General features: G+C 40.4%; 1 long non-coding RNA gene across 3 annotated transcripts; it reads right to left on the reverse strand.

Moving 5' to 3' along the window:
- Positions 1 to 27,841, reverse strand: LOC109772073 (uncharacterized). Of its 3 annotated transcripts, XR_012203676.1 has the most exons (8): positions 27,036 to 27,840; positions 23,817 to 25,715; positions 17,965 to 23,736; positions 17,238 to 17,774; positions 16,712 to 16,777; positions 16,430 to 16,638; positions 12,677 to 16,337; positions 1 to 5,461 (listed from the first exon to the last, which is right to left on the reverse strand). It is a non-coding gene; the product is annotated as an uncharacterized lncRNA (long non-coding RNA). The 3 variants fall into 3 exon arrangements; XR_005769156.3 differs by having other exon boundaries at positions 16,712 to 23,736; positions 27,036 to 27,841; XR_012203675.1 differs by having other exon boundaries at positions 16,712 to 23,736; positions 23,817 to 23,920; positions 27,036 to 27,839.
- Between the last annotated feature and the right edge of the window lie 33 nt (positions 27,842 to 27,874).

Genomic DNA, 27,874 nt, shown 5'->3' on the forward strand with positions numbered 1-27,874 from the left:
TTTTGCATTTTCATAAGCTTGGGTTCTCCATTCATCTAAAGAACTAATATCAAATAACCTATTTTCACCAGCGAGTTTGAAATCATAATTGAGTTCTTTGATGGCTCAATATGCTTTATGTTCTAACTTAAGAGGCAAATGACAAGCTTTTCCATAAACCATTTTATAAGGAGACATACCCATAGGATTTTTATATGCTGTTCTATAAGCCCAAAGTGCATCATCTAATTTCTTAGACCAATTCTTCCTGAACCTATTGACAGTCTTTTGCAAAATTAATTTTATTTCTCTATTGCTAAGTTCAACTTGACCACTAGACTGAGGATGATAAGGTGATGCAATTCTATGGTTAACATCATACTTGGCAAGCATTTTACGGAAAGCACCATGAATAAAGTGTGAACCACCATCAGTCATTAAATATCTAGGGACTCCAAACCTTGGGAAAATAAATTCCTTAAGCATTTTAATAGAGGTGTTGTGATCAGCACTACTGGTTGGAATATCTTCTACCCATTTAGTAACATAATCAACAGCAACCAAGATATGTGTATACCCATTAGAGGAAGGAAAAGGTCCCAGGTAATGAAATTCTCAAACATCAGATGGTTCAACAACAAGTGAATAATTCATAGGCATTTCTTGACGCTTACCGATATTACTTATTCTTTGGCATTCATCACAAGATAAGATAAACTTACGGGCATCCTTGAAGAGAGTAGGCCAATAAAATCTAGACTGCAATACCTTGTGAGACGTTCTATCTCCAGCATGATGTCCTCCGTAAGCTTCGGAGTGACATTTCCGTAGGATTTGTCCCTATTCATGCTCAGGTACACAACGTCTAATAATATCATCTACTCCTTTTTTATAAAGATGTGGGTCATCCCAAAAGTAGTGTCTTAAATCATAGAAGAATGTTTTCTTTTGTTGGTAAGTAAAGCTAGGTGGTAAATATTTAGCAACAATGTAATTAGCATAGTCAGCATACCAAGGAGTATTATGAGCAACATTTATTGCAGCTAATTGCTCATCAGGAAAACTATCATCAATAGGTAGTGGGTCATCAGGCACATTTTCAAGCCTAAACAAGTTATCAGCTACAGGGCTCTCGGCTCCTTTTCTATCAGTGATATGTAAATCGAATTCTTGTAGCAGGAGAACCCATTGAATAAGTCTAGGTTTAGCATCCTTCTTTTCCATAAGATATTTAATAGTAGTATGATTGGTGTGAACAATTACTTTTGAATCAACAATATAAGGTCTAAATTTATCACAAGCAAACACCACTGCTACGAATTATTTTTCAGTAGTTGCATAGTTTCTTTGAGCACTGTCTAGAGTTTTACTAGCATAATGAATAACATTCAGTTTCTTATCAACTCTTTGTCCTAGAACAGCACCAACAGCATAATCACTAGCATCACACATAATTTCAAAAGGCAAGTTCCAATCTGGTGGTTGAACAATAGGTGCAGAAATTAAGGCTTTCTTGAGTGTTTCAAAGGCTTCTAAACAATCATCATAAAAAACAAACGGAATATCCTTTTGCAAAAGACTCGTAAGAGGCCTAGAAATTTTAGAAAAGTCTTTGATAAATCTCCTATAGAAACCAACATGAGCTAGGAAACTACGAATACCTTTGATATCTTTAGGACATGGCATTTTCTCAATTGCATCAACCTTAGCTTTGTCCACTTCAATACCTCTTTCAGAAATTTTATGACTCAAGACAATACCTTCATTAACCATAAAGTGGCACCTCTCCCAGTTCAAGACTAGATTTGTTTGCTCGCATCTCTACAAAACTCGATCAAGATTGCTTAAACAATCATCAAAAGACTTCCCGTAAACAGAGAAGTCATCCATGAAAATCTCAACAATATTTTCACAAAAGTCAGAGAATATAACAGTCATACATCTTTGAAAGGTAGCAGGTGCATTGCATAAACCAAAAGGCATACGTCTATAAGCATAAGTTCCAAAGGGACAAGTAAAAGTGGTCTTTTCATGATCAGGTTGAGAAACAGGTATTTGTGAAAAACCAGAAATCCATCAAGGAAGCAAAAATGTGTGTGCTTAGATAATCTTTCTAGCATTTGATCAATAAAAGGCAGAGGGTAATGATCTTTTCTAGTTACTTTGTTTAATTTTCTAAAATCAATTACCATTCTATAGCCTTTAACAATTCTTTGTGGAATAAGTTCATTCTTATCATTAGGAACAACAGTAATACCTCCTTTCTTAGGGACACAATGAACAGGACTTGCCCATCTACTATCAGCTATGGGATAGAGTATACCTGCTTCCAGAAGTTTTAATATTTCCGTTCTTACCACTTCTTTCATCTTCAGATTTAACCGACATTGGTGATCAACAACGGGTTTAGCATCAGGTTTCATATTAATTTTGTGCTGAAATAGAGTGGGACTAATGCCCTTTAAATCATCAAGAGCATATCCAATAGCAGATCGGTGCTTCCTTAGAACTTTCAATAATCTTTCTTCTTCATGTTCTGAAAGGTTAGCACTAATAATAATAGGATATATCTTCTTTTCATCAAGATAAGCATATTTCAAAGTGTTTGGCAATTGTTCTAATTCAAACACAGGATCACCTTTAGGTGGAGGAGGACCTCTTAGAGTTTCAATAGGCAAATTGTATTTAAGCAGAGGACGTTGTTCAAAGAAAATCTTATATATTTCATTTCTTTCATGCATACGTAAATTATTTTCATGGTCTAGCAAATATTGTTCTCAAGGATCAGTAGCTGGCACAATAATAGAAGCAGGACCAATTATTTCATCCTTACTAGGCAATTATTTTTCATGAAGCTTTCTACTAAACTTGGAAAAATTAAACTCATGAGACTCATCACCAAAACTAACACCGACAGTTTGTTTCTCACAATCTATTTTAGCATTAACGGTGTTCAAGAAAGGTCTACCAAATATAATGGGACAAAAATCATTTTGTGGGGAACCAAGAACAAGAAAATCAGTAGGGTATTTTATTTTCCCACACAAGACTTCAACATCTCTAACAATCCCAATTGGTGATATGGTGTCTCTATTAGCAAGTTTAATAGTAACATCTATGTCTTCTATCTCTGCGGGTGCTATATCATTCATAATTTCTTGATATAAGGTGTAAGGAATAGCACTCACACTAGCACCTATGTCACATAAACCATGATAACAGTGATCTCCTATTTTAACTGAGATGACGGGCATGCCAACAACATGTCTATGTTTATCCTTTTTATCAGGTTTGGCAATTCTAGCATCTTCTTCACAGAAGTAAATAACATGCCCATCCATATCTTCTTCCCAGAGATCTTTAACCATAGCAATACTAGGTTCTACTTTAATTTGTTCATCGGGTTTAGGTGTTCTAATATAGCTTTCGTTAACCACAGTTGAAACTTTAGCATGTTCCTTTATCCTAATAAGGAAAGGTGGTTTCTCAATGTAAGTAGAAGGAACAACTGGATCAACATTATAAATTATGGTTTCTTCTTTAATTGGTACCGGTTCTTTAAATTCTTCTTTAATAGGTGGGTGATATTTAAACCACTTCTCTTTAGGGAGATCAAAATGAGTAGCAAATGATTCACAAAAGGAGGCTACTATCTCAGAGTCAAGTCCATATTTAGTGCTAAACTTTTGAAAAGCATCGGTATTCATAAAAGATTTAACACAATCATACTTAAGTTTAATACCTGACTCTTTACCTTCGTCGAGCTCCCGATCTTCAAAGTTGCATTTAATTCTTTCCAAAAGATCCCACCGAAATTCAATAGTCTTCGTCATAAAAGAACCAGCACAAGAAGTATCAAGCATGGTTTGATCATTACGAGAAAGCCGAGCATAAAAATTTTGGATGATAATTTCTCTTGAGAGCTCATGATTGGGGCATGAATATAACATTGACTTAAGCCTCCCCCAAGCTAGAGCGATACTTTCTCCTTCACACGGCCAAAAATTATATATATAATTTCGATCACGATGAACTAGATGCATAGGATACATTTTTTGATGGAACTCCAATTTCAATCGATTCCAATTCCAGGATCCAATATCATCGCATAGCCTATACCATGCCAATGCTTTTCCCTTCAAATATAAAGGGTAAACCTTCTGCATAACTTCATCTCCGGGTAAACCTGCAAGCTTAAACAATCCACAAATTTGTTCCACATATATCAAGTGCATATCAGGATGTTCTGTTCCATCTCCTGCATAAGGATTAGCTAGCAGTTGTTCTATCATACTCGAAGGAATTTCATATTCAATATTTTCAGTAGGTGCAGTAGGTTGAGGGGTAGCTAATTGTGGTTCCGGTCGAGGTGAAGATGCCCCGAACAAACCCCTCAAAGGATTGTTTTTCATAGTAACAAGTGACAATAAATTTCAGCACACTATATAAATGTTTTCTTACCAAATTCCACTTACCAAAGGCGCTTCACTCTCCGGTAACGGCGCTAGAAAATAGCCTTGATGACCCACAAGTATAGGGGATCAATTGTAGCTCTTTTAGATAAGTAAGAGTGTCGAACCCAACAAGGAGCAGAAGGAAATGACAAGTGGTTTTCAGCAAGGTAATGTCTGCAAGTGCTGAAATTGTAAGTAGCAGAGTAGTTTGATAGCAAGATAATTTGTAACGAGCAAGTAACGATAGTAGTAAAAAAAAGCACAGCAAGGTAGCCCAATCCTTTTGTGGCAAAGGACAGGACAAACGTTCTCTTGTGATAAGCAAAGCGTTCTTGAGGGTACACGGGAATTTCATCTAGTCACCTTCACCATGTTGGTTTGATTTGTGTTCGCTACTTTGATAATTTGATATATGGGTGGATCGGTGCTTAGGTGCTGTTATTACTTGAACAAACCTTCTACTTATGATTAACCCTCCCGCAAGCATCCGCAACTACGAGAAAAGTATTAAGAATAAATTCTAACCATAGCATTAAACTTTTGGATCCAATCGGTCCCTTACGGAATAGCGCATAAACTTGGGTTTAAGCTTCTGTCACTCTAGCAACCCAACATATAATTGCTACTCCACAATGCATTCCCTTAGGCCCAATTATGGTGAATGTCATGTAGTCGACGTTCACATGACACCACTAAGGAAATCACAACATACATACTATCAAAATATCGAACACATATCAAGTTCACATGATTACTTGCAACATGATTTCTCCCGTGACCTCCAGAACAAAAGTAACTACTCACAAATGATAATCATGCGCATGATCAGAGGAGTATTAAATAGCATAATGGGTTGTGCCCACTTGGTGGTCCCCCTCTGTTAGTTATTTGCTCCAATATTCATCATATATTTGATAGAAAATCTCCGTGAAGTTTCAGCTTGTTTGGAGTTGTGCAGAATAGGTGGCCTAACGTAGCTTTTCCAGGTCCAGATTTCCAGCTGCCAGAATTCTCCCTCTTGTGTATACCTTGCATATATGAGAGAAAAGGCATTAGAATTACTCCAAAAGCATTATTATGGATAAAAACATCATAAATAATAGTAGGAAAAGATGATGCAAAATGGACGTATCATGCATCATCCTTCCTCTTTGAGGAAATACCGACGTAGTCTAGCAGACATCAAAAGGAATTTCTGGCGCCGTTGCCGGGGAGGATCATGTCAAGATAGTCCCCCGTCAAGTCGCCAATTTCTGGCGCCGTTGCCGGGGAGACATCATCAACATCTACCAGGTTCCTAATCACAAATCTCATCTCCTCGCAATTTACATTATTTTCCATTTGCCTCTCGTTTTTCTCTCCCCCACTTCACAAAAATTTATGGTCATCCACCCTTGAAGAGTGGTCTATTTTTGTTGAATCTCGATTGTGGTGATATAATGTTCATAATATTGATGCCAAAAGATGCAAAGTTGATAATGATAGTGCAACATATTTGTGGCACTACCGTTTAGGTCATATTGGTGTAAAGCGCATGAAGAAACTCCATGTAGATGTACTTTTGGAATCACTTGATTATGAATCATTTGATACTTGTGAACCATGCCTCACGGGCAAGATGACTAAAACGCCGTTCTCCAGAACAATGGAGCGAGCTAATGACTTATTGAAAATAATACATATCGATGTATGCGGTCCGATGAGTGTTGAAGCTCGCGACGGGTATCGTTATTTTCTGACCTTCACAGATGATTTGAGCAGATATGGGTATATCTACTTGATGAAACACAAGTCTGAAACATTTGAAAAGTTCAAAGAATTTCAGAGTGAAGTGGAGAATCATCGTAACAAGAAAATAAAGTTTCTACGATCTGATCGCGGACGCGAATATTTGAGTTACGAGTTTGGTCTTCATTTAAAACAATGTGGAATAGTTTCACAACTCACGCCACCTGAAACACCACAGCGTAATGGTGTGTCCGAACATCATAACCGTACTTTATAAGATATGGTGCAATCTATGATGTCTCTTACCGATTTACCACTATCGTTTTGGGGTTATGCATTAGAGACAGTTGCATTCACGTTAAATAGGGCACCGTCTAAATCCATTGAGACGACACCATATGAACTATGGTTTGGCAAAAAAAACCTAAGCTATCGTTTCTTAAAGTTTGGGGTTGCGACACTTATGTCAAAAGGCTTCAGCCTGATAAGCTTGAACCCAAATCGGAGAAGTGCGTCTTCATAGGATACCCTAAAGAAACAATTGGGTACACCTTCTACCACAGATCCGAAGGCAAGTTGTTTGTTGCCAAGAATGGAAACTTTCTAGAGAAGGAGTTTCTCTCAAAAAAAAGTGAGTGGGAGGAAAGTAGAACTTGATGAGGTACTTGTACCTTCTCTCGAATTGGAAAGTAGCTCATCACAGAAAACCGTTCCCGTGATGCCTACACCAACTAGAGAGGAAGCTAATGATAATGATCATGAAACTTCAGATCAAGTAACTACCAAACCTCATAGGTCAACCAGAGCACGTTCCGCACCAGAGTGGTACAGTAATCCCGTTCTGGAAATCATGTTACTAGATCATGACGAACCTACGAACTATGAAGAAGCAATGATGAGCCCAGATTCCGATAAATGGCTTGAGGCCATGAAATCTGAGATAGGATCCATGTATGAGAACAAAGTCTGGACTTTTGTTGACTTACCTGATGATTGGCGAGCCATAGAGAATAAATGGATCTTCAAGAAGAAGACTCACGCTAATGGTAATGTTACTGTCTACAAAACTCGACTTGTCGCAAAAGGTTTTTGACAAGTTCAAGGAGTTGACTACGATGAGACTTTCTCACCCGTAGCGATGCTTAAGTCTGTCCGAATCATGTTAGCAATTGCCGCATTTTATAATTATGAAATCTGGCAAATGGACGTCAAAACTGCATTCCTTAATGAATTTCTTAAAGAAGAGTTGTATATGATGCAACCAGAAGGTTTTGTCGATCCTAAAGGTACTAACAAAGTGTGCAAGTTCCAGCGATCCATCTATGTACTGGTGCAAGCATCTCGAAGTTGGAATATACACTTTGATGAGGTGATCAAAGCATACGGTTTTATACAGACTTTTGGAGAAGCCTGTATTTACAAGAAAGTGAGTGGGAGCTCTGTAGCATTTCTAATATTATATGTGGATGACATATTGTTGATTAGAAATGATGTAGAATTTCTGGTAGCATAAAAGGATACTTGAATAAAAGTTTTTCAATGAAAGACATCGGTGAAGGTGCTTATATATTGGGCATCAAGATCTATAGAGATAGATCAAGACGCTTAATAGGACTTTCACAAAGCACATACCTTGATAAAGTTTTGAAGAAGTTCAAAATGGATCAGTCAAAGAAAGGGTTCTTGCCTGTGTTACAAGGTGTGAAGTTGACTCAGACTCAATGCCCGACCACTTCAGAAGATAGAGAGAAAATGAAAGTCATTCCCTATGCCTCAGCCATAGGTTCTATCAGGTATGCTATGTTGTGTACCAGGCCTGATGTGTGCCTTGCTATAAGTTTAGCAGGGATGTACCAAAGTAATCTAGAAGTGGATCACTGGGCAGCGGTCAAGAACATCCTGAAGTACCCGAAAAGGACTAAAGATATGTTTCTCGTTTATGGAGGTGACAAAGAGCTCGTCGTAAATGGTTACGTCGATGCTAGTTTTGACATTGATCTGGATGACTCTAAGTCACAAACCGGATACGTATTTATATTTAATGGTGGAGCTGTCAGTTGGTGTAGTTCCAAGCAGAGCGTCGTGGCGGGATCTACGTTTGAAGCTGAGTACATAGTTGCTTCAGAAGCAGCAAATGAAGGAGTCTGGATAAAGGAGTTCATATCTGATCTAGGTGTAATACCTAGTGCATCGGATCTAATAAAAATCTTTTGTGACAATACTGGAGCAATTGCCTTGGCGAAGGAATTCAGATTTCACAAAAGAACCAAACACACCAAAAGACGCTTCAACTCCATCTGTGATCAAGTCAAGGAGGGAGGCATAGAGATTTGCAAAATACATATGGATCTGAATGTGGCAGACCCGTTGACTAAGCCTCTTCCATGACCAAAACATGATCAGCACCAAAGACTCCATGGGTGTTAGAATCATTACAATGTAATCTAGATTATTGACTCTAGTGCAAGTGGGAGATTGAAGGAAATATGCCCTAGAGGCAATAAAAGTTGTTATTTTATATTTCCTTATTCATGATAAATGTTTATTATTCAAACTAGAATTGTATTAACCGGAAACTTGATACATGTGTGGATACATAGACAAAACACCGTGTCTCTGGTAAGCCTCTACTAGACTAACTCGTTAATCAAAGATGGTTAAGTTTCCTAACCATAGACATGTGTTGTCATTTGATGAACGGGATCACATCATTAGAAGAATGATGTGATGCACATGACCCACATTCGTTAGCTTAGCATATTGATCGTTCAGTTTTATTGTTATTGCTTTCTTCATGTCAAATACATATTCCTTCGACTATGAGATTATGCAACTCCCGAATTCCGGAGGAATACCTTGTGTGCTATCAAATATCACAACATAACTGGGTGATTATAAAGATGCTCTACAGGTATCTCCGAAGGTGTTTGTTGGGTTGGCATAGATCAAGATAAGGATTTGTCACTCCGAGTATCGGAGAGGTATCTCTGGGCCCTTTCGGTAATGCACATCATAAGAAGCCTTGCAAGCAAAGTAACTAATGAGTTAGTTGCAGGATGATGTATTACGGAACGAGGAAAGAGACTTGCCGGTAACGAGATTGAACTAGGTATGTAGATACCGACGATCGAATCTCGGGCAAGTAACATACCGATGACAAAGGGAATAACGTATGTTGTCATAACGGTTCGACCGATAAAGATCTTCGTGGAATATGTAGGAATAAATATGAGCATCCAGGTTCCGCTATTGGTTATTGACCGGAGAAGTGTCTCGGTCATGTCTACATAGTTCTCGAATGTTGTTCGATGACGATTTAGTACTATATGAGTTATGTGATTTGGTGACCGAATGTTATTCGGAGTCCCGGATGAGATCACGGACATGATGAGGAGTCTCAAAATGGTCGAGAGGTAAAGACTGATATATAGGATGATAGTATTCGGACAACGGAAGTGTTCCGGAATGTATCGGGTATTTATCGCAGTACTGGGGGGGTTATCGGAACCCTCGAGGGGGGGGAGATATGGGCCATAAGAGGGGAGCACACCAGCCCACAAGGGGTGGCGCGCCCCCCCTAGGCATGTGGCCGAATTGGAGGAGGAGAAGGGGTTCCCCCCCCTTCCTTCTCTCCTTCCCCCTTCCCTTTTCTCTTGGTAAAAAAAAGGAAGGGAGGAGGCCGAATTGGAGGAGGCCCCCAAGTAGGATTCCTCCTACTTGGGGCGCCCCCTTGCTGCTCCCCTCCTCCTCCCACCTATATATACGTGGGGAGGGGGCGCCTAGAAGACACACCAACAATTGTTAGCCATGTGCGGCGCCCCCTCCACTGTTTACGCCTCCGGTCATATCTTCGCAGTGCTTAGTCGAAGCCCTATGCGGATCACTTCACCATCACCGTCACCACGCCGTCGTGCTGACGAAAATCATCTTCTTACTCAACACCTTTGTTGGATCAAGAGGACGAGGTACATCATCGAGCTGAACGTGTGCAGAACTCTGAGGTGTCGTACGTTCGGTGCTTGATCGGTCGGATCTAGAAGAAGTTCGACTACATCAATCGCGTTGTCAAACGCTTCTGCTTTCGGTCTACGAGGGTACGTAGACACACTCTTCCCCTCTTGTTGCTATGCATCTCCTAGATAGATCTTGCGTGAGCGTAGGAATTTTTTTGAAATTGCATGCTACGTTTCCCTAGCGAAAACCACATTGTGTTTCTTGGAAAACAGTGACTCAACCAAAGAAATGTGGGGATTTGGGTTTTAGGGACCTCAAGCTTTTCACCTAGCCCTTCTTGCGCGACAATCATGGCGGTTGTGGACTACGCCTGAGTCATTTTATGCAAGGATCTTAAAGGCTGAATACTACCCATTGTGAGACATTTTGACTGCTGGTCTCGGGTCCCATCGCTCCCAAGTCTAGAGGTCGATATTGGAAGGCAGGGGCATGCTCTCACATGGACTCATAAAGAGAATTGGGAACCAATCATCGACATGGATTTGGACCAGGAATTTGATCCCAAGAGATACTACTATGAGGCATGTGGCATGCTTGGCGAGTGATTCCCCAATACATGTTTGTGATCCCATAGACAACACGTTAGTGTCGTGGCGAGAAGATAAAATAAAATACTAGTTTCTTGCTTCTGATGCGGCAGCAATCAGAGGCATTCCTTTAATCACGACACCAATGGCAGACTTTTGGGCATCACAATTTGAAAGAAAGGGGTACTTCTTAGTTAGATCGGCCTACCGCATGCTAGTTAACATAAGAAATAGGAGAGAAGATTGGCTTGATGAGAGAGGAGCTTCTTCAAATGCTTCAGCCGAGGAGAAGGGTTGGACATCATTATGGAACAATCAATTACCAGGAAAGATGAGAACTTTCTTGTGGAGGTTAGCAAAAACTTTGTTGCCATTCGAGGATGTCGTCGTCGTAGAAAGATGAGGCACACGAATAGCTGCCAAAAATGTGGAAGCAATGACTCGTGGAGACACTCCCTTATTGAGTGCACAATGTTAAGATGTGTGTGGGCGTTGGGCGACGAAGAACTCATCGAGCATGTGGTGGAGACCCATGAAACTAATGCTAAAAACTGGCTTTTTCAAAGCAAGACTCTCTATCTCACGGTGAATTTGTCAAGATGACATTCACGCTATGGGCTATATGGACAGCGCGGAGAAAAGCAAGGCGATATTCCAAAGCCCAATGTCTACTCATCTTCTTATCGAGAGATTTATCTCTCAGTTAGAAAGTGTAAAGAGATTGTTTCATGCTTATGATTATTGAGATCAGATATTTCTTGAGATCATTAATTATTGTCGTATTTTCCAACATCAAATGCATTTTACCTTTACCCCCTTCCCAATAAAATGCATTTTACTTATCAAGACTTGAGCGCTGAAGATATTGTGGAAAAGGACAGATTATTGGGCAGTAAAAAGGTCTCCCATACCCAGTCTGTGATAGTTTAGCTCACCGTGCTACATGTGCTAATTTGGGCATCTTCATACTATTTGTTCCCATACCGTTCATTAGTTATTGTTGTCTTTCTGAACATCAAATGCACTTTACCTTCACCCCCAGAAAATTCATTTTACTTATCAGGACTTGAGCATTGAAGATTATTGGGCAGTGAAAAGGTTTGTTCTATATCAGTCTATTATATTTTAGCGCAGTGTGCTCTATTTTGATCATTTTCATACTCTTGGTTGGAGGATAAAAGTGACCGCCATAAATAATTTGTTCACCAAGACAAGAGATATAAAAAATTAAAAGCCATGTGCTAATGTTAATGTCATTAGTTATTGTTGTCTTTCTGAACATCAAATGCATTTTACCTTCACCCTTAGAAAATGCATTTGACGTAAAAATTCATTTTACTTGTCAAGACTTGAACATTGAAGATTATTGGGCATTGAAAAAGGTTTGTTCTGTATCGGGTATGTTATATTTTAGCTCAGCATGCTACATGTTCCTATTTTGGGTATTTTCATACTCCTGGTTGGAGGACAAAAGTGACCGCCATAAATAAATAAATTATTTCTCGTATATATATCATGAAAAAAGGAAAGACTATTAGACATTAAAGAGGTGTGTTGCATATCTGGTCTATGGTATTTTATTCACCGTGCTACATATTATGTTTTGAGCATCTTCATACTCTTGGTTCACATGTTGGAGGATAAAACAGACCGTCATAAATAAATTGTTTATGTCTGGTCAGGGTTTTCTAATTATGGGTCATTTAAGGATTAGTTGGAAGAAACAAGACGGATATCGATGCGGTTGTTTCATGTTTACGATTGTAGGGATGAGATATTGCTTAATATCATTAATTATTGTTGTCTTCCTGAACATTAAATGCATTGTACCTTCTTTGGGCATTTTCATACTCCTGGTTGGAGATAAAAGTGGCCGCTATAAATAAATAAATAAATTGTTTCTTGTATATATATCATGAAAAAATAGTAGAAGTTAAAAAAGAAGGCTGTGACATGGATAAAATATATATGTACCTATTTCGGGCCTTTTAACACTCTTGGTTGGAGGATAAAAATGACCGCCATAAATAAATAAACTGTTTCTCATGGTGTGTGTATATATATCTGGAAAAAATTAGTAGGAGTTAAAAAAAGGTTGTGAAAGAGATCAAAACTAACTAAATAAATTGTTTCTCATATATATATTAGAGAAAAATTAGTAGGGAGTAGAAATAAGGTTGTGACAGAGATCAAAACTACATGTCCCTATTTTGGGCATTTTCATACTCCTGGTTGGAGGATAAAAGTGACAGCTATAAATAAATAAATAACTTGTATATATATCAGGAAAAAATAGTAGGAGTTAAAAAACTATGGCATATATAAAAAATACATGTTCCTATTTTTGGGCATTTTAACACTCCTGGTTGGAGGATAAAAATGACCGCCATAAATAAATAAACTGTTTCTCATGGTATATACGTATATATCTGGAAAAAATTAGTAGGAGTTAAAAAAAAGGCTGCAAAAGAGATCAAAACTAAATAATAAATTATTTCTTGTATATATATCAGGAAAAAATTAGTAGGGGGTAAAAAAAGATTGTGACAGTGATCAAAACTACATGTCCCTATTTTGGGCATTTTCATACTCCTAGTTGGAGGATAAAAGTGACTGCTATAAATAAATAAATAAATAAATTGTTTCTCGTATGTATATCAGGAAAAATAGTAGGAGTTAAAAAAAAGGCTGCGACATAGATAAAAAAATACATGTTCCTATTTTTGGGCATTTTAACACTCCTGGTTGGAGGATAAAAGTGACCGCCATAAATAAATAAATTTTTTCTCATGGTATATATATATCGGGAACAAATTAGTAGGAGTTAAGAAAAAGGCTGTGAAAGAGATCAAAACTAAAAAAATAAATTGTTTCTCATATGTATATTAGGAAAAAATAGTAGGGAGTAAAAAAAGGTTGTGACAGAGATCAAAACTACATGTCCCTATTTTGGGTAATTTCATACTCCTGGTTAGTGGATAAAAGTGACCGCTATCTTTCCCTAATCCCTAATCCCTAATCCCTATCCCTAATCCCTAATTTATATATACTCCGGCTCTCTCACCGTCGTCGTGCTTTTTGCGGAAAAGCCCGTGCTATTTCGTGCAATTAACCCGCACTCCCGATTTAAGATATTCGTACAGTAAAAAAACGAATCGCTCGTTCATAGGACCCGGACGGACGCAACACCCCCGTCGCCCCCAACCCACCGCATCCGCCGCCTGATGGAAATAGAAAACAGATATGGTGATCTCCGCCGGCCGGCCTCCAGATCCCCGGCGACTGCGAGGTGGTCGACTCGCGACCACTCCCGGCGGCCCTTCTCTTCGCCGCCGTCCGCGCCTCCCTCGCCCAGGACCTCCTTCGCCGCGCCAGCCCTCCCCCTCCCCTCCTCCCACCTCGCAGCTCCGGCGTCTGCCAGATCGTGGGATGTGCCTGCTGGAGGTGCCAGGGAAGTGAAGACGAGGAGCAGGTACAGGCTTGGCTGCGCTTGCCATGGATGGAGGAAGAGCAGCGCCGAGGCCGTGGCCATGGTGATTCGAAAGCTGCAGGAGGGGACGTAGGGCTCGCCGGAGCAGAGGTTGTGGCGGTAGCGTCGTTCGAGGAGAGCGGAGTGGAGCTTGTACTACTCGAACATGGCAGCACCCACGAGAGGTCAGCCGAGGCGATGGGGTTCTCAACCACGGAGGAGGAGGTCGCCGTGGCTGGGAGTACAGGCAGGAGGCAAGTGAAGGCCACGGCGGTGCAAGGTGGAGAGGAATGGCGCGGGACTGCGCGTTTGAGGCCAGAACGGGGCGGCGCTGTGTGAGGTCAGCCATGGAGGTTCCCGAGGCCGGCAGGGGTGCAGCCGCGGCGGTGGTGTTGCCACGGGCGCCACTCCAACGAGCAGGAGCAGCGCAGTTGCTGCTGTCTGCTCGACCGCCGACTGACGCGGTCAGATTCAGCTGCTTACGAGCCATCTGGCCAGCACCTCCCCTACACCTCCATCTTCATTTGTCTCGGCTTTGACCAAAGCGCTGGCGGAAATCGACGCCACAGGAATAAAGAGGAGCAGGAACACACGCTTGGCTTGGCGCCATGGATGGGGAAGAATCGGCGCCGAGGACGAGGCCGACGGCAAGAACGGCCGAGGCCAGGCCGTCGAGGCCGAGCACCACCCAGCAGCTGCTCCCTCCAGCCCCGCCACACTACGTCGCCCAACGGCCAGTACCAGCCATGCGGCCAGCACCAGCACCTCACCTACCCTTCCTGCCTTCCTCCATTTGTCTCAGTTTTGACGAACAAGGACTACAGCACTAGCTGCCTCGAAGAGATAAGGTTGGAAGTGGATGTGGTCAGCTACCGTGTATCCATGTGAAGAGATAAGCTCTGGATGGATCCAGAGGATAGATCACCCACCGAAGTCAGTACTTTAGTACTCGGTCCGTTTAAAAGTGAGTGAATCTATATTGTAAAATACGTTTATATACATACCTATGTAATTCGTATTGAAATCTTAAAAAAAAAACTTATATGTAGAAACGGAGGGAGTAGTATTTTATAGTACTCCCTCCGTCTGAAAAAGCTTGTCCCATACTTGTTCCTCAAATGGATGTATCTAGCACCAGTGCTAGATACATCCATTTGAGGGATAAGCTTTTTCGGACGGAGGGAGTAGTAGTTAAATAAAAACGTAGCAAAGTAGTTTTAGAAACACTGATGGGATGAATAAAATGCATACGAAAAGGATGTACTGTTTGCCAACTCATGCCCCATATACAACTATAAAAGGTATAAATGGAAAAGGCAATATCTGTACAAGTGTATCTACTACTCATGCTAATATATTTTGCACATATAAATAATTGCATATATGATCTCCTACCTACTATTTGCTTATGAAATATGACACCATCATCCTATTGAGGACAAGTACAAGATATGTGTAGTACGCGACATGCCGCCACACCTTCATTGATGATCCAATTGTTGCTTGTCATCTACTAGTGGTTGGGGTGCGCCCCAGGCGCACCTCCTGAAGCGTTCCTGTGCGCACTTGTCTTGTTTGAGTGCCCCGACTCGTCACGTGCGTCCATTTTACATACCAGCACATGTCTTAGTCGGACAGAGTTCATTACTCGTTGAACATGCCTTTCCACGCCTCCTCGCACAGCCCTCTGCGCTACTATGCCTGTTACTTGTGAAGATGAACATTGCCTTGAGTTAGAGGCAAGATCAATGTCAGAAAATCCATATGTCAGTAGGTGAGATTGTTCGGACGACGAACAAATATCAGGCCCTCTGGGCACCAATACAGTTAGTATACAACAGAGAATCAGATTCACTATAGGAAGTAGTATATGTGATTAGAGTCACACAGAGCATAATTCAGTTAGACAATCCAAATCCAAAAGGAAATGAAGCTAACAAAGAGAAGCTATATGTGACACAAGAGCATTCGAAGGCTTGAAATTCAGTACGTGGGATATCACACACAAAAGTATTACCAAGGCTCCATCTAGAGTTCACTACATGAGATATATATGTGGGCATGAGTTAGGTTTGACGTTTGTTAGCCCCATCTAGATGAAACATTTTAGCATAGAATATATTCACCATCTCCAGCATGTCCAATGTGCTCACAAAGTACACGAACCTTCAAGCACAAACAAACAAAGCAAACACCTATCAAAATTCAATTTCCTCGACACCACCAAACTCAAACACTACAGAATAGTGTCAGCAAACCTCTCAAAAGTGTGCCCCTGCTCAACCACGCGGGGTGTTCCTCCAGCTGCAACCATGTCAGCTGAGAATCCGCTTGCTCCTTCGCCGCGTGATCGTGCGTCACGAACAGCTCCATGGACCGCAGCGTCATCGTCTCCATTCTCCATTTGCCCACTGCCTGACACCAGCATCTGATATCTGACTCGTAATATTTAATATTTTCCATTTTTCTGAAACATATGTCAATTACATGAATTATCATTTCCATATATGAGAAAAAGAAAAATATACACCAATATGCACCTTGATTGCATATAATATTTGGACTGCACTGATGTGCAGTGAATGCAAAGGACACACTCCAGTTGTCTACAAACAGAAAAGAGCAAATGTCTGATTAATACACATAAGTATGGAGATATAAGCAACAAACATGGCCACATGTAAACAAGCATGGGGGAGAATATCCATCAATTCTGAACCACCTTTTCATTCCTTCCTATTTGAAAAATAGGAGCACATTGGCGAATCTCAGGTCATGCAAATGCATTTCATGCTTACTCCAGAATTCAACAAATTACTATAGAAATATTTTATTGTCGATTATCAACTAAAGCTGCAGCAAAATTATGGTTCATATGCAATGCATAATGTATCGTTCATCTTAAGCCATGAATAAATATCAGTTGAAAGTGGCATCAGTAGAAGTAGGATATTAGTAAAAGTAGGGATCTCAACATATCAGTGTTTATCCTAGTCATGGATTTATCATATTCCTAGGAAAGCAAAAGATATTATGCGTGCAATGTGAAGAGGCTAAGAAACTTACCATGATTGATATACCTCAAAATGTTTGATATTAAAATAAGCGAATAATCATGATGACAACTCTTTGATCAACCTGCCAGCGAATGGTTACAATATTCTCCCAACTTCTAATTAACAATTAAATGGTCTTTTCCATCTTTGCAAGGGAGGTTTATTTAATTATCATCATTTGAGAAGCACTGAAGATAGTTGCCAATAGTGGCACTTGTCAGAAGAACAAAAATTGATTAACCAAAAATAATGTATAGAAATGGCAACATGGAATCAGGAGCAAATGTGATGAGCCCCTCCTAAGGGCAGTGAGATACTGAAAATCATTACCTTGGACAACTTGAGAGTAAGATCCAATGAAAGAAAAGAAGGTGTGAGACGGAGTGCAAAATACGTAGTCATTACAAAAAGGAAGGAAGATTCTAGTGAGACGGAGTGCAAAATAACTGATAAAAAGGAAGCAAGATTCTAGAAAGCATGTTACTTGTAAGGCAAAACTTACCTGTGTAACTAACACGCGCGAATTCGAAATATGTAACTCCTATACCTACATAGCAGGATAAGCGCATAACTAATACAAAAGACAGCGTTATAATTGCCCTACAGTTTTCAGTGGGAAAAATGATAAACTTAAAGGATGGCAAAATATGTTTACATGTAATTGTGAATAATTATGAGTACACTTAGCAACACCATAAGAAACAAATAAGAACAAGAACAATGGGTGAATAAATTACCCATCTAGCCAGAACCACTCCTGGACATCCATCAAATGTGGTGAGGTGAACAACACGAAAGCCACAGGATCACATGATTGATTCCCATGGGCATGTTAAACACTACACAAGTGACCCAATAATACATCGTTGGGAAGCCAATGACTTGATTAATCACAACATGCACCATTCTGCGATTTTCGTCTATCATGAATTAAAGCTCTGTAATTGGTTACATTGCATCTCAGTGCCGAATAGCACTAAATTGAAGTGGCTGCTTAAATTTCAGCACCAAATTGGAAAGCCCCAATCATTTATGTATCACACTGGAAATGAAAGGAATCAAATGTGAAACTCAAATGGTAAAAGACATATGATACACATAACCAGACCACACATATTTAAATACGTGAATCTTAAGTACGTCATGATAAACTTACTGGATCAACTAGGAGTAGATCAGTGGGATATAATCTATATTCAGTGTGTACCTTAGCCTTGTGGCGAGGAGCTCCCGGTGCCGTCCATGGTGACGGCCGGTGATGGCAGAAAGTAGCGGTGGCGGTGCTTCCCATCAGCACTGCACTAACCCTAAATCGGTAGGGGATTAGGTGGGGTGTACGGTGTTGTGACGAACCTCGTAATTCGAGCCGCCTACCCCACCTCTTTATATATATAGTGCAGGTGACAGGGGGCCGTCAACCATAGTGGGTTGAGCGCCCCCGATCAGGGCGCGGATCTAAGGGCCCGGTGGGCCGTTGGGCCCACACGGTGGAGATCATCCTAACATTCTCCCCCTTGATCTCAACTTTTACTTTTGACCTTATACTTTTACTTTACTCGTTTCATAAAAGATCAGTACATAGAACATGTTTCATCGTCACAGCTCAATTGCCGATAGAATCAGACAGCCACAACGTACCTCTCAGTTTTGAAACAAATTCTTTAACCTTGGGCCCTTTTATTGTCCGGAAATTTTAGACTATACCATAAAACCCATGTCGACTGTGTGTTCTCCAAACACACTGGGCGGTAAGCCTTTAATAAGCAGATCTGCAAAAACTTGTTTGTTGCTTTTATGCTCCAAGCATTTCAACATAATTCCGGACTTTTCTCCTTAACAACGTACAACTTTGTGTCAATGTGTTTGGCACCACACTTGACTCGTTGTCATAGGAGTGAATTACTTAAATGGTTATCGCTGCTGTCAACCATTATCAACTCCGGGTACAGGTTTCCATAACGATTTTGCCTGTCCCTCAGCCTCATATCATGCTATACTTTATATTTGCATCACATTGATGATAAATGATTCATTCTATAGAGTTCTTCCACACAAAAACTCCTAATGTGAAGGTCAACGACAATTGTGGATTTCGCTGTACATTTCACAAGTTTTTATCTTTGTACTCACAACCTTTTGAGAGCACTTGTTTCTTTCAGCATGAGGCCGATATCTTTGACTCCATTCCATCAATTTAAATATGTACTGGACATTGCCAAAACAACCCGGATATGTGAACTATGTCACGGTAATGTTACACTTTTGCATTCATAAAGCTTCCAACAGCTGAAGCATATGGTACCATATTCATTTGGTCTATTTCACATTGACTCTTGGAACACTAAAGTTCCCAAAATCATTACCCTTTACTATAAGAACAGGCGTAGGTTTTCTCACATGCATACTTTAGAGACTTTTCAAAGTATGCTCATGCGACACTCCTAATACCCCCCCCCTCCTTTTTTTTCTTGGTGAATCTCAATAATTATAACGAGAGTCACTCTACTGAGAACATTCTTTTGAACTTTGAGAACAAGAACTTCTTTTCTCCTGCTGCAGTAGATTGACATCACCATTAGCAAGTAGGACGTCATGCACATGCACAGGATTAGGAAATAAATTTCCCGTTCTATAACTTTGCATGAATACAATTGTCTTCTCATTTTCTTTAACCCAAAAAACATCTGATTCTTCTAACTTTAAATGCCACTGTCTAGAGACTTGCTCTAGTCCACAAAAGACTTCTTGAAGAAGTATCCCTTGTGTTCTTTACTTTCATCTGATGTAACTCAGATCATGATGTCGATCATGATGTGCCACTAACAGGCAAATTGATCCTATAGTCTTTCATCTCCAAGAAGCAATAGGTATTACAGGACATGTATCACAAGATCCATGTTTACTCATTCCTCCTTTATGGAGCTAACAACAGGTGTTGTATAAGTCATACAACATGCTCCCCCAGATACAATCTATTCGAGTCTTAGGTATTTTCATACCATGCTCCCCCAGATTACTCCATCTTTACTAAAAATGGCGTATCTTTAAACTTTATTATTTGGGTTTATTCTGTTAAAACTTTCTTCTTTATGGCACTTTAAGCACCGTCTTAGTATTCCTTAGTCTGCTTTCGGAACTGTAAAAGATCCAGGAATACATCTATTTCTTTTCTTTAGGGATATTATTATGATCGTCGTACTCCCCCAGATGATCACATTCTTCATTAATGGATATCTCATATTTCTTTCTCCCCCTCGAAATGTGGCAAGAACTTTTCTGCCACAATTTCGAAAAACCATTCACAACTCTTGTGAATTGAGGAAACTTTGAGTATCTACTTCATGTATCTGATTACTTCATATGTAATGAAGTTATCTGTTAACGGTATGGGAGTACTTTTTCCTTATTCCTCATTCCATTTCGGAAACTCAAAATAGTTCTTTATCATTAGTACTTTTGCAAGTCACACTTGCATATCATTCTTATCTTTAGGTTCGTTTGTAACTTTTATTCTCTTTGGATTTATTGAGTGCTTAATGACCGTTACACATAAGGCGTACGGTCGATACTAGGAAAGCATAATAGCTACTCCATACTTTTCTCCCAGAGTGGGACACATTAAACGCACATGAGTCATCATATCTTTCTCCTGTCACACAGGATAAGTCTTAGCCAAAATTTCTCCTGACGTATAGGATTTTTGACATAATACTATGTCAACTTTACCCAGTAACGCAGGTATTTTCCCAGACTTTCCCCGCCATGCGGGTTTTATCATAATCCTCTTTTCCCGCTATGCGGGTAATTCCCTGTAAGGAACATAAATGCCAGAATTGGCTCTTTTGACTGCATATGCAATCATGAAATTCAGAAATAAATCCGAACGCTCTTTGACACACATGCTTAATCCGACGTTGGTCAAATTAAACACGCATGTTGCTTGTTTCATCTCAAATCGTGTTGACTGAAAAATCTTCTTCATATAGGATACATGAAAGACATTCGTCAACCAAGACTCTCAATGATCTATTTGTTTTCTTTTCTTGGATTAATATCCAAGAATTCTTTTCTTTTGAAGCCATTCTTTAGAGAGAACATACTCCCTCACGTTATGACCTTTCTTGGTCATCTTTCGGGTAACAAGTACCCAGCCATTCGCTTTCACGAATGAAAGCATGGAAAACTTTTAGTCTGAGAAAACTTAGCCAATAATCAACAATAATGAGCATAAAAAATAACCCTACGTTGGTCTGGTTAAAAAATATGCACATTAAACTTTTTAAAACTTCCTTTTTATACTCTAAATCACCGTTGTGGTAGAATTAGAATAAAACTCATTCTTCTACATTAATTCCATATCACCGTTGGGCGAAAATGGAAATAATGCATATAACTCATAAACAATGTGATGATAGTATTTCTATTAAACAACTTTGCTAAGAAATAATCATCATCATCAATCATCATCATCAACTTTATTGCTAAGAAATATACGTTCCTCTAGTTCAAGAGCATTTCTTCATCTTTAACTCTTCTCTAAAAAATGATCACTTTGATACAAAATTTATCAGAGATTTAAGCTTTGAACATAAGACTCATAGAATTATAGTACTGTTATCATCAACGTTAGTAAGAAAATAACAATACCATATTTTAACTTTAAAACAAATATCTTTCTATTGTCATAGCGGAAACTATCTGCATCTTATTTCACCCACAAGGGAAAAACAATGCTAAAAACAGTTCTTCCAATTAAGTTTTCCCGTTGGTTCCAATTTAATTGGAGGATAAAACTTTTACCATGCAGCGAAAACTTTACAATATTCTATTCAGAAATAATTCTGTACTCTTTTACTCTCTAAGCAATTTTAACCTGTTGGTTCAAAAATGCATTCGAGAAGCAACATTTTAATCTTTTACTTTAATTCTATTCACTTCTAAAAGAACAATTTTTATTTTGCAGCGGAAAACATGAATACAAAATTCATGGACTTTATTCTTTTCAGAAACAAATTCTTTTACTAAAATAATAATTCATAAACTTTATTATTCTCTTTATAAGATTCATGAACATTTCTTTTTCTGAAATTTTTCTATTTTCATTTTTATTTTATTTTCAGAAACTTTTCTATTTTTCTGTTTACTTTTCTATTGTCTAAACAAAATTTTCGTTGAAAAATTTGCATAGAAAAACTATTTGAAATCTGCCCAGAAAACTGGACAAATAACAAAAAACAAAATAGAAAACGCAGCTGGCCCAGCGCGCTCGGCCCGCAGCGGAAAAGCCGGCCCACGGCCTGCCCTGCGCGCCGTGCCTCGCGAAATGCCTCGACCCGGCCTGGGCCGCCCGCGGCCGTGTCCTCGGCCCAGCGACAGCGCGCGCGGCGGCTGCTGCCCGCTTGCACTTTCGGCCCGAAAAGCCCGTTGGCAGCTAGGGTTTTGATCCAGGCCGTTGAACGCGATCGGACGACTCAGCATCATTTTCGCTGGATCAAAACTATCCCACCGCACCAGCTCGGGTCAAACTCTCATCCTCTTGTCTCTCGCTCGACATGCTTGGTGTCGCGGTGGTGAACGGGGTTGCTGAATAGGTACACGGCGGAGATGTTGTCGCAGTAGACCAGCGTTGCAGTGGTGACCGCGCAGCGGAGCTCGCCGAGGAGTTGTCGAAGCCAGACACACTCGGCCACGGTGTTGGCCACGCTACGGTACTCTGCCTCCACGTTGGAGCGGGAGGCCGTGGGCTGGCGCTTCGACGACCACGAGACCAGCGCGTCGCCGAGGAACCGATAGCATGCCATATTTTCAGAGGCATCTGGAGGTTATGGAACGGATAACATGTCGACGCGGGAGAGCGGGAGAGACACGAAGCAGGCGTGGGTGGGGATGAGCTGGTGCACGCAATCGGTGGCGAAGACAAGGCTGCTGCTGCGCACATCTGGTGCCCGCAGGACTCCCTCCGCTCCGGGCGAGGTGGGTGCACAGGACCAAGGACCGGACGCAGCACCCACGCGAAGATGCCAGGAAGCGACGCCGGGGGATGACTAGCTCCAGCAGCACCGCACGCGGGCTGTGCCTGGGGTGCTAAGCAGGGTACCCAGCAGACTGCCGGATCCCGTCGTCTTCCCGGACGCTGCGGAAGGAGAAGATGCACCGCAGGCCACCACCGATGCTGCACTACCATGCCCTGAGCCACCACCTACTCGCCCCGCACAGCTATAAGCCGCTCCGCACAACCCATCATCGTAATACATACAGGGTTGGAAAAGAAAATACTTTGATCTTTTATTAGGCAAAGTAAATCTTGTTTCTTCAGCATCGCTACATTTTATTTTGGAATGCTTAATATGAAACTGCAGCACAAACAGCATTGTTGTTGAAAATCGTTCTTGGATGATGGTAAACATACCTTTACACGGTAAGCACATGAAGCCTTTCAGTACATGGCCGGTTCGTTGTTGTAGTTCATTTCAAACGGCTGAAAGAGCAGCTCATTCTTGTCCTTTGACCTTCAGAGAACAGTAGAAAGTTAGGGACTGTAGATAACAGAAGAATTCAATAGGATACTGCAAACAAATATTTAGATTACGTAGATGATGAAAGAAGACTTCAGCATATCGTAAGCTTCGTTTTCGCCCTTTCGGGACTTCACTAGCATCCAAAAGCATGTCTTGTACTGGATCCTGTTGTGGCCTGTGAATTGTACAAGTAGTCAACTCATTTTCTTATGGTTTGTTGTTCTAACTAGCTACAACAGTAATAAGCCCTTGCATCAGGATACTATTAGAAAATGAAGGAACAAGGGCATTAATAAGTATTCATCACAGTAAAACACTAAGCAAGAACTAAATTTAATGCATACATACTGGTGTAGGTGAACAGATAAATTCAGATGTTACATATTGTACTACCGTCGACAAGAAACTGTAAATGGCATTGGAGCATACATTCCATAAATAGGAAACTAGGGGTCCTCACTGATCAATTTGGCAGGCGCTGATACGAACAACAGTTCAGTTACAACATGGAAGCCTATGGATGTTATCGTACTTCTTATAATATACTCATATCTATATTTTTCTTCTCCCAAACACACAGTTAGACCGATGTTGTATACAGTACTGGTTGTATATATCAAAAGTTGAATGGAGTTGGACTGGAAGCATTGCTAAAACTATAGTGATTCAACTAACCTTCTCGAAGAATGTTTTGACGTTTTTCCCAAAACTCAGGTCCTATGTTATCAAAAATTGACACTGTAATTGCCAACCGGGTTCTTTCTATGGGATTCCCATAGTCGTCGATTTTCACTGTTCGGTATTCGAAAGAGCACCTTACAGGGTTAATTGATCTTAACTAAGAGTTGAGGAAAACATGTCCCACAAAATAACATCATTCAACAATCAGACCCACAAAAGAAATACATTATGTAATCTGCACAACTGATTAGAAGAATTATATCATTCGACCAATATCAGACAAGGGAATGGCGTGAAATGCCAAATAAGGAGTTCCGATTATCCCTCAAAACTAATGTATAGCAAGACTGTTTACATTTAACTATCTGGATATCAGATGCTAATTCAGAAATGCTAGGTTGATCTTTGCACCAAGTTATGATTAGAAACTATGATGGTCATTTGTATAAATCGTGCAAACGATATCTTGCGACAGAAACATGGAAAATATCTCAGTGAGAATGAGTAGGAACATTAATGATGATTTACTTTTGTATGGTTGACACCTTTATGTTATCTCGATAAACGCTGGATCCTTTTCAGAACATAGCTGGTTCATCATCATGGATGATTTGGAACTGTTGTGAAAGCAACTCGTTTTTGTCCTTAGGAAATGTTCCCTAGAATAGATGGTTCACAAAAAAGAATTTATTCAAATGATACAAAAGACAACTCAAACTCAAACTAGATTACCTTCAATGCTTGTTGTGCCTTTTTTTCAGAAGCATGTATTATAATTATTATTTATATGGCCTGAAACACACGTCTCAAATTGAATATGTTCATTACTTACTCAATCAACTAAAAAAGACCAAGTAACGGAGCAACCGGACATACAAATCTATCGAATGACGATACATACACCATACTGGTGTTCATTTAATGTTGCTGAAGTTTCTACGACTTTGGGAAAATAACATACACAACAAGATGTTATTGTAGAGGACATCAACACGAACAATTGCATACAAGAATCTTATTACTTATACTAGGAAACTGTCGACTGTAGTTCAAGAAGCTTATAGTCCAGTTGCCTCCATGCCAAATAATCATGAATCGTCTTCATATTTGGATAGCAGACAACTCGCCCATCAAAATATGGAGCCTCTCTCAACTCTTTATTTAGGAAAGAAATCTTTCCACTTCATCACATACACAGATGTGAAGTAAGAAACACACAAAGAGAGAATTTTGCTGCAATTATTGGTAGAGAAATCTGTGATGGAATTATGTCCCCTCTGAAAACAAAACTGCAAAGCAAACAGAAATATGAGAACCTGATATTATTATCTGAGAACAAAGCCCGTGCAATTCAAAAGTAACTCTATACACAACAGTATTTGCATAAAAAAATTAACGTAAAATTTGCATACATTTTATAATCTAACTTTCATGAGAAGATGTTATACTGGTTATACCTGTACTCATCGCTAAGAGCATCTCTAGCAGATCCTTTATATCGCGGTACCGCAAAAGCATTATAAGGGGAACCTTAAACCTGTTTTGCGGTACCGTGCAGGCTACATTGGAACAGATCACACAAAAATTTACCGTAAAACCGAATATTCCCCGTGGTCTTCTTCTTCTTCTTCCTTTCACCCGCATCTCCCTGAATCCTTGCCGTCGCACACCGCACAGTCTGCCTCCGCACACGACGAATCAGGCGTCGCCGCGCACCTCGCAGGCCACCTCGCCCGCGTCCGGCTGCGCGGCGGAGCATCGACCGGAGCCGCGACTGCTCGTGCAGCACCACCACCTTGTCGGCGACGCCTACGTACCTCCCGTCGATGAACAGCCGCGGCGGCAGCAGCATGTCACCGTCCCTCCCAAGGAGCACGCGCGGAGCTCGCGTCGGCCCACCGAAATCAACTAGAATCGCTTCAAATCGGGCCTCTCCACTGGAAATTTGGCCGGAATCGAGACTGGCACGATGGATCTTGGTCGAAATGGAGACTATTCTGGCAGTTGGACCTGAAACTTCCCTCCTGCCAACCGTCTTTTTTTAAAGGTGAACAGTAGAATTTGCCCCGAATCCTGAACATCCGAGGGATTGGAGGCTTATTCTAAGGTTTCCCTCAAAAAACTATACGGGTCAGCCGATTTTGAGGGGTCTGGTCGGGTCGGTTTTTCTGCTCAATCCCGTAAAAAACGGTTATTTTACAGTTTTGGCTCTTTTAAGGGGTCTGCTAGAGATGCTCTGACACCATAAGAAAACACTATGTCAGGAAATTCTCGAGAATAGAACTAGCACAAGCATTAATCAATCTTAAAGCACTCATCATTTGGTTTCTCAAAGGCGTGTATCTTCGAGAATCTAACAAAAAGAGGAGTGAAATTAGTGGACACTGGACAAAACAACAAAGATAAGCTATTTATAATCTGAAGCAACAGTAATTCCCAAGTATGCATATAGTAACCTTCATTGCATGTTTCCCACATGCTTATACTTAAACAATCAAGCAAAATACGTTGGTACATGGACTAGATTAAGAACTTAACATGGTCAAATGGTCAATGCAGTTGCTTAACCACTTTTTTTTTTCATTTTTGAAGGAAGAGATGAACAGTACCGGTGGAAATGACAGCCATCGAAGCGCACAATGATCCAGTTGGAGGCTGGGAGGTGACGGTCGAACTCGAATTCCCTCTTCACATACTCGTATTCGCTATTGGTCATCAATACACGCCACAAAACACCTGTTCTTGGAGCTACACCTACATAAAATTGTAGCAAAGAGACAGTTAAGAAAATTTGGGTGAAATCTTCATTGCAAGTTTGCAACTAGCATTTGTGGATTTAACACATTTTCCATCGTTTATGTGCCCAATGATCCGGAGATCAGGAAGTTGATCTTGCAAGAGGCCCATGATTCACCGTATTCGATTCACCCAGGAAATACCAAGATGTATTTGGATTTGAAGGATACTTTCTGGAGGACCGGAATGAAGAAAGATATTGCGGAGTATGTAGCAGTTTGTGATGTATGTCAGAGAGTGAAGGCAGAGCATCAGAAGCCAGCAGGATTGCTACAGCCATTGCCGATACCCGAATGGAAATGGGATAAACTAGGCATGGATTTTATCACGGGATTGCCCAGGACTCGTTCAGGCTATGACTCAATATGGGTTGTAGTCGATCGTTTGACGAAGGTAGCTCATTTCATCCCAGTGAAGACCACTTACACCAGTGCTAAGTTGGCAAAGATATACATGACCAGGATCGTATGTCTGCATGGAGTTCCGAGGACCATTGTATCAGATAGAGGAACCCAATTTACTTCAAAGTTTTGGAATTAGTTACATGAAACTTTGGGTACCAGGCTAGAGTTCAGTACAGCCTTTCATCCACAGACAAACGGACAGACCGAGAGAGTCAATCAGTTTTTGGAAGATATGCTGAGAGCTTGTG

The sequence above is a fragment of the Aegilops tauschii genome, chromosome 1 (assembly GCF_002575655.3).
Source record: "Aegilops tauschii subsp. strangulata cultivar AL8/78 chromosome 1, Aet v6.0, whole genome shotgun sequence".
NCBI lineage: Eukaryota > Viridiplantae > Streptophyta > Magnoliopsida > Poales > Poaceae > Aegilops > Aegilops tauschii.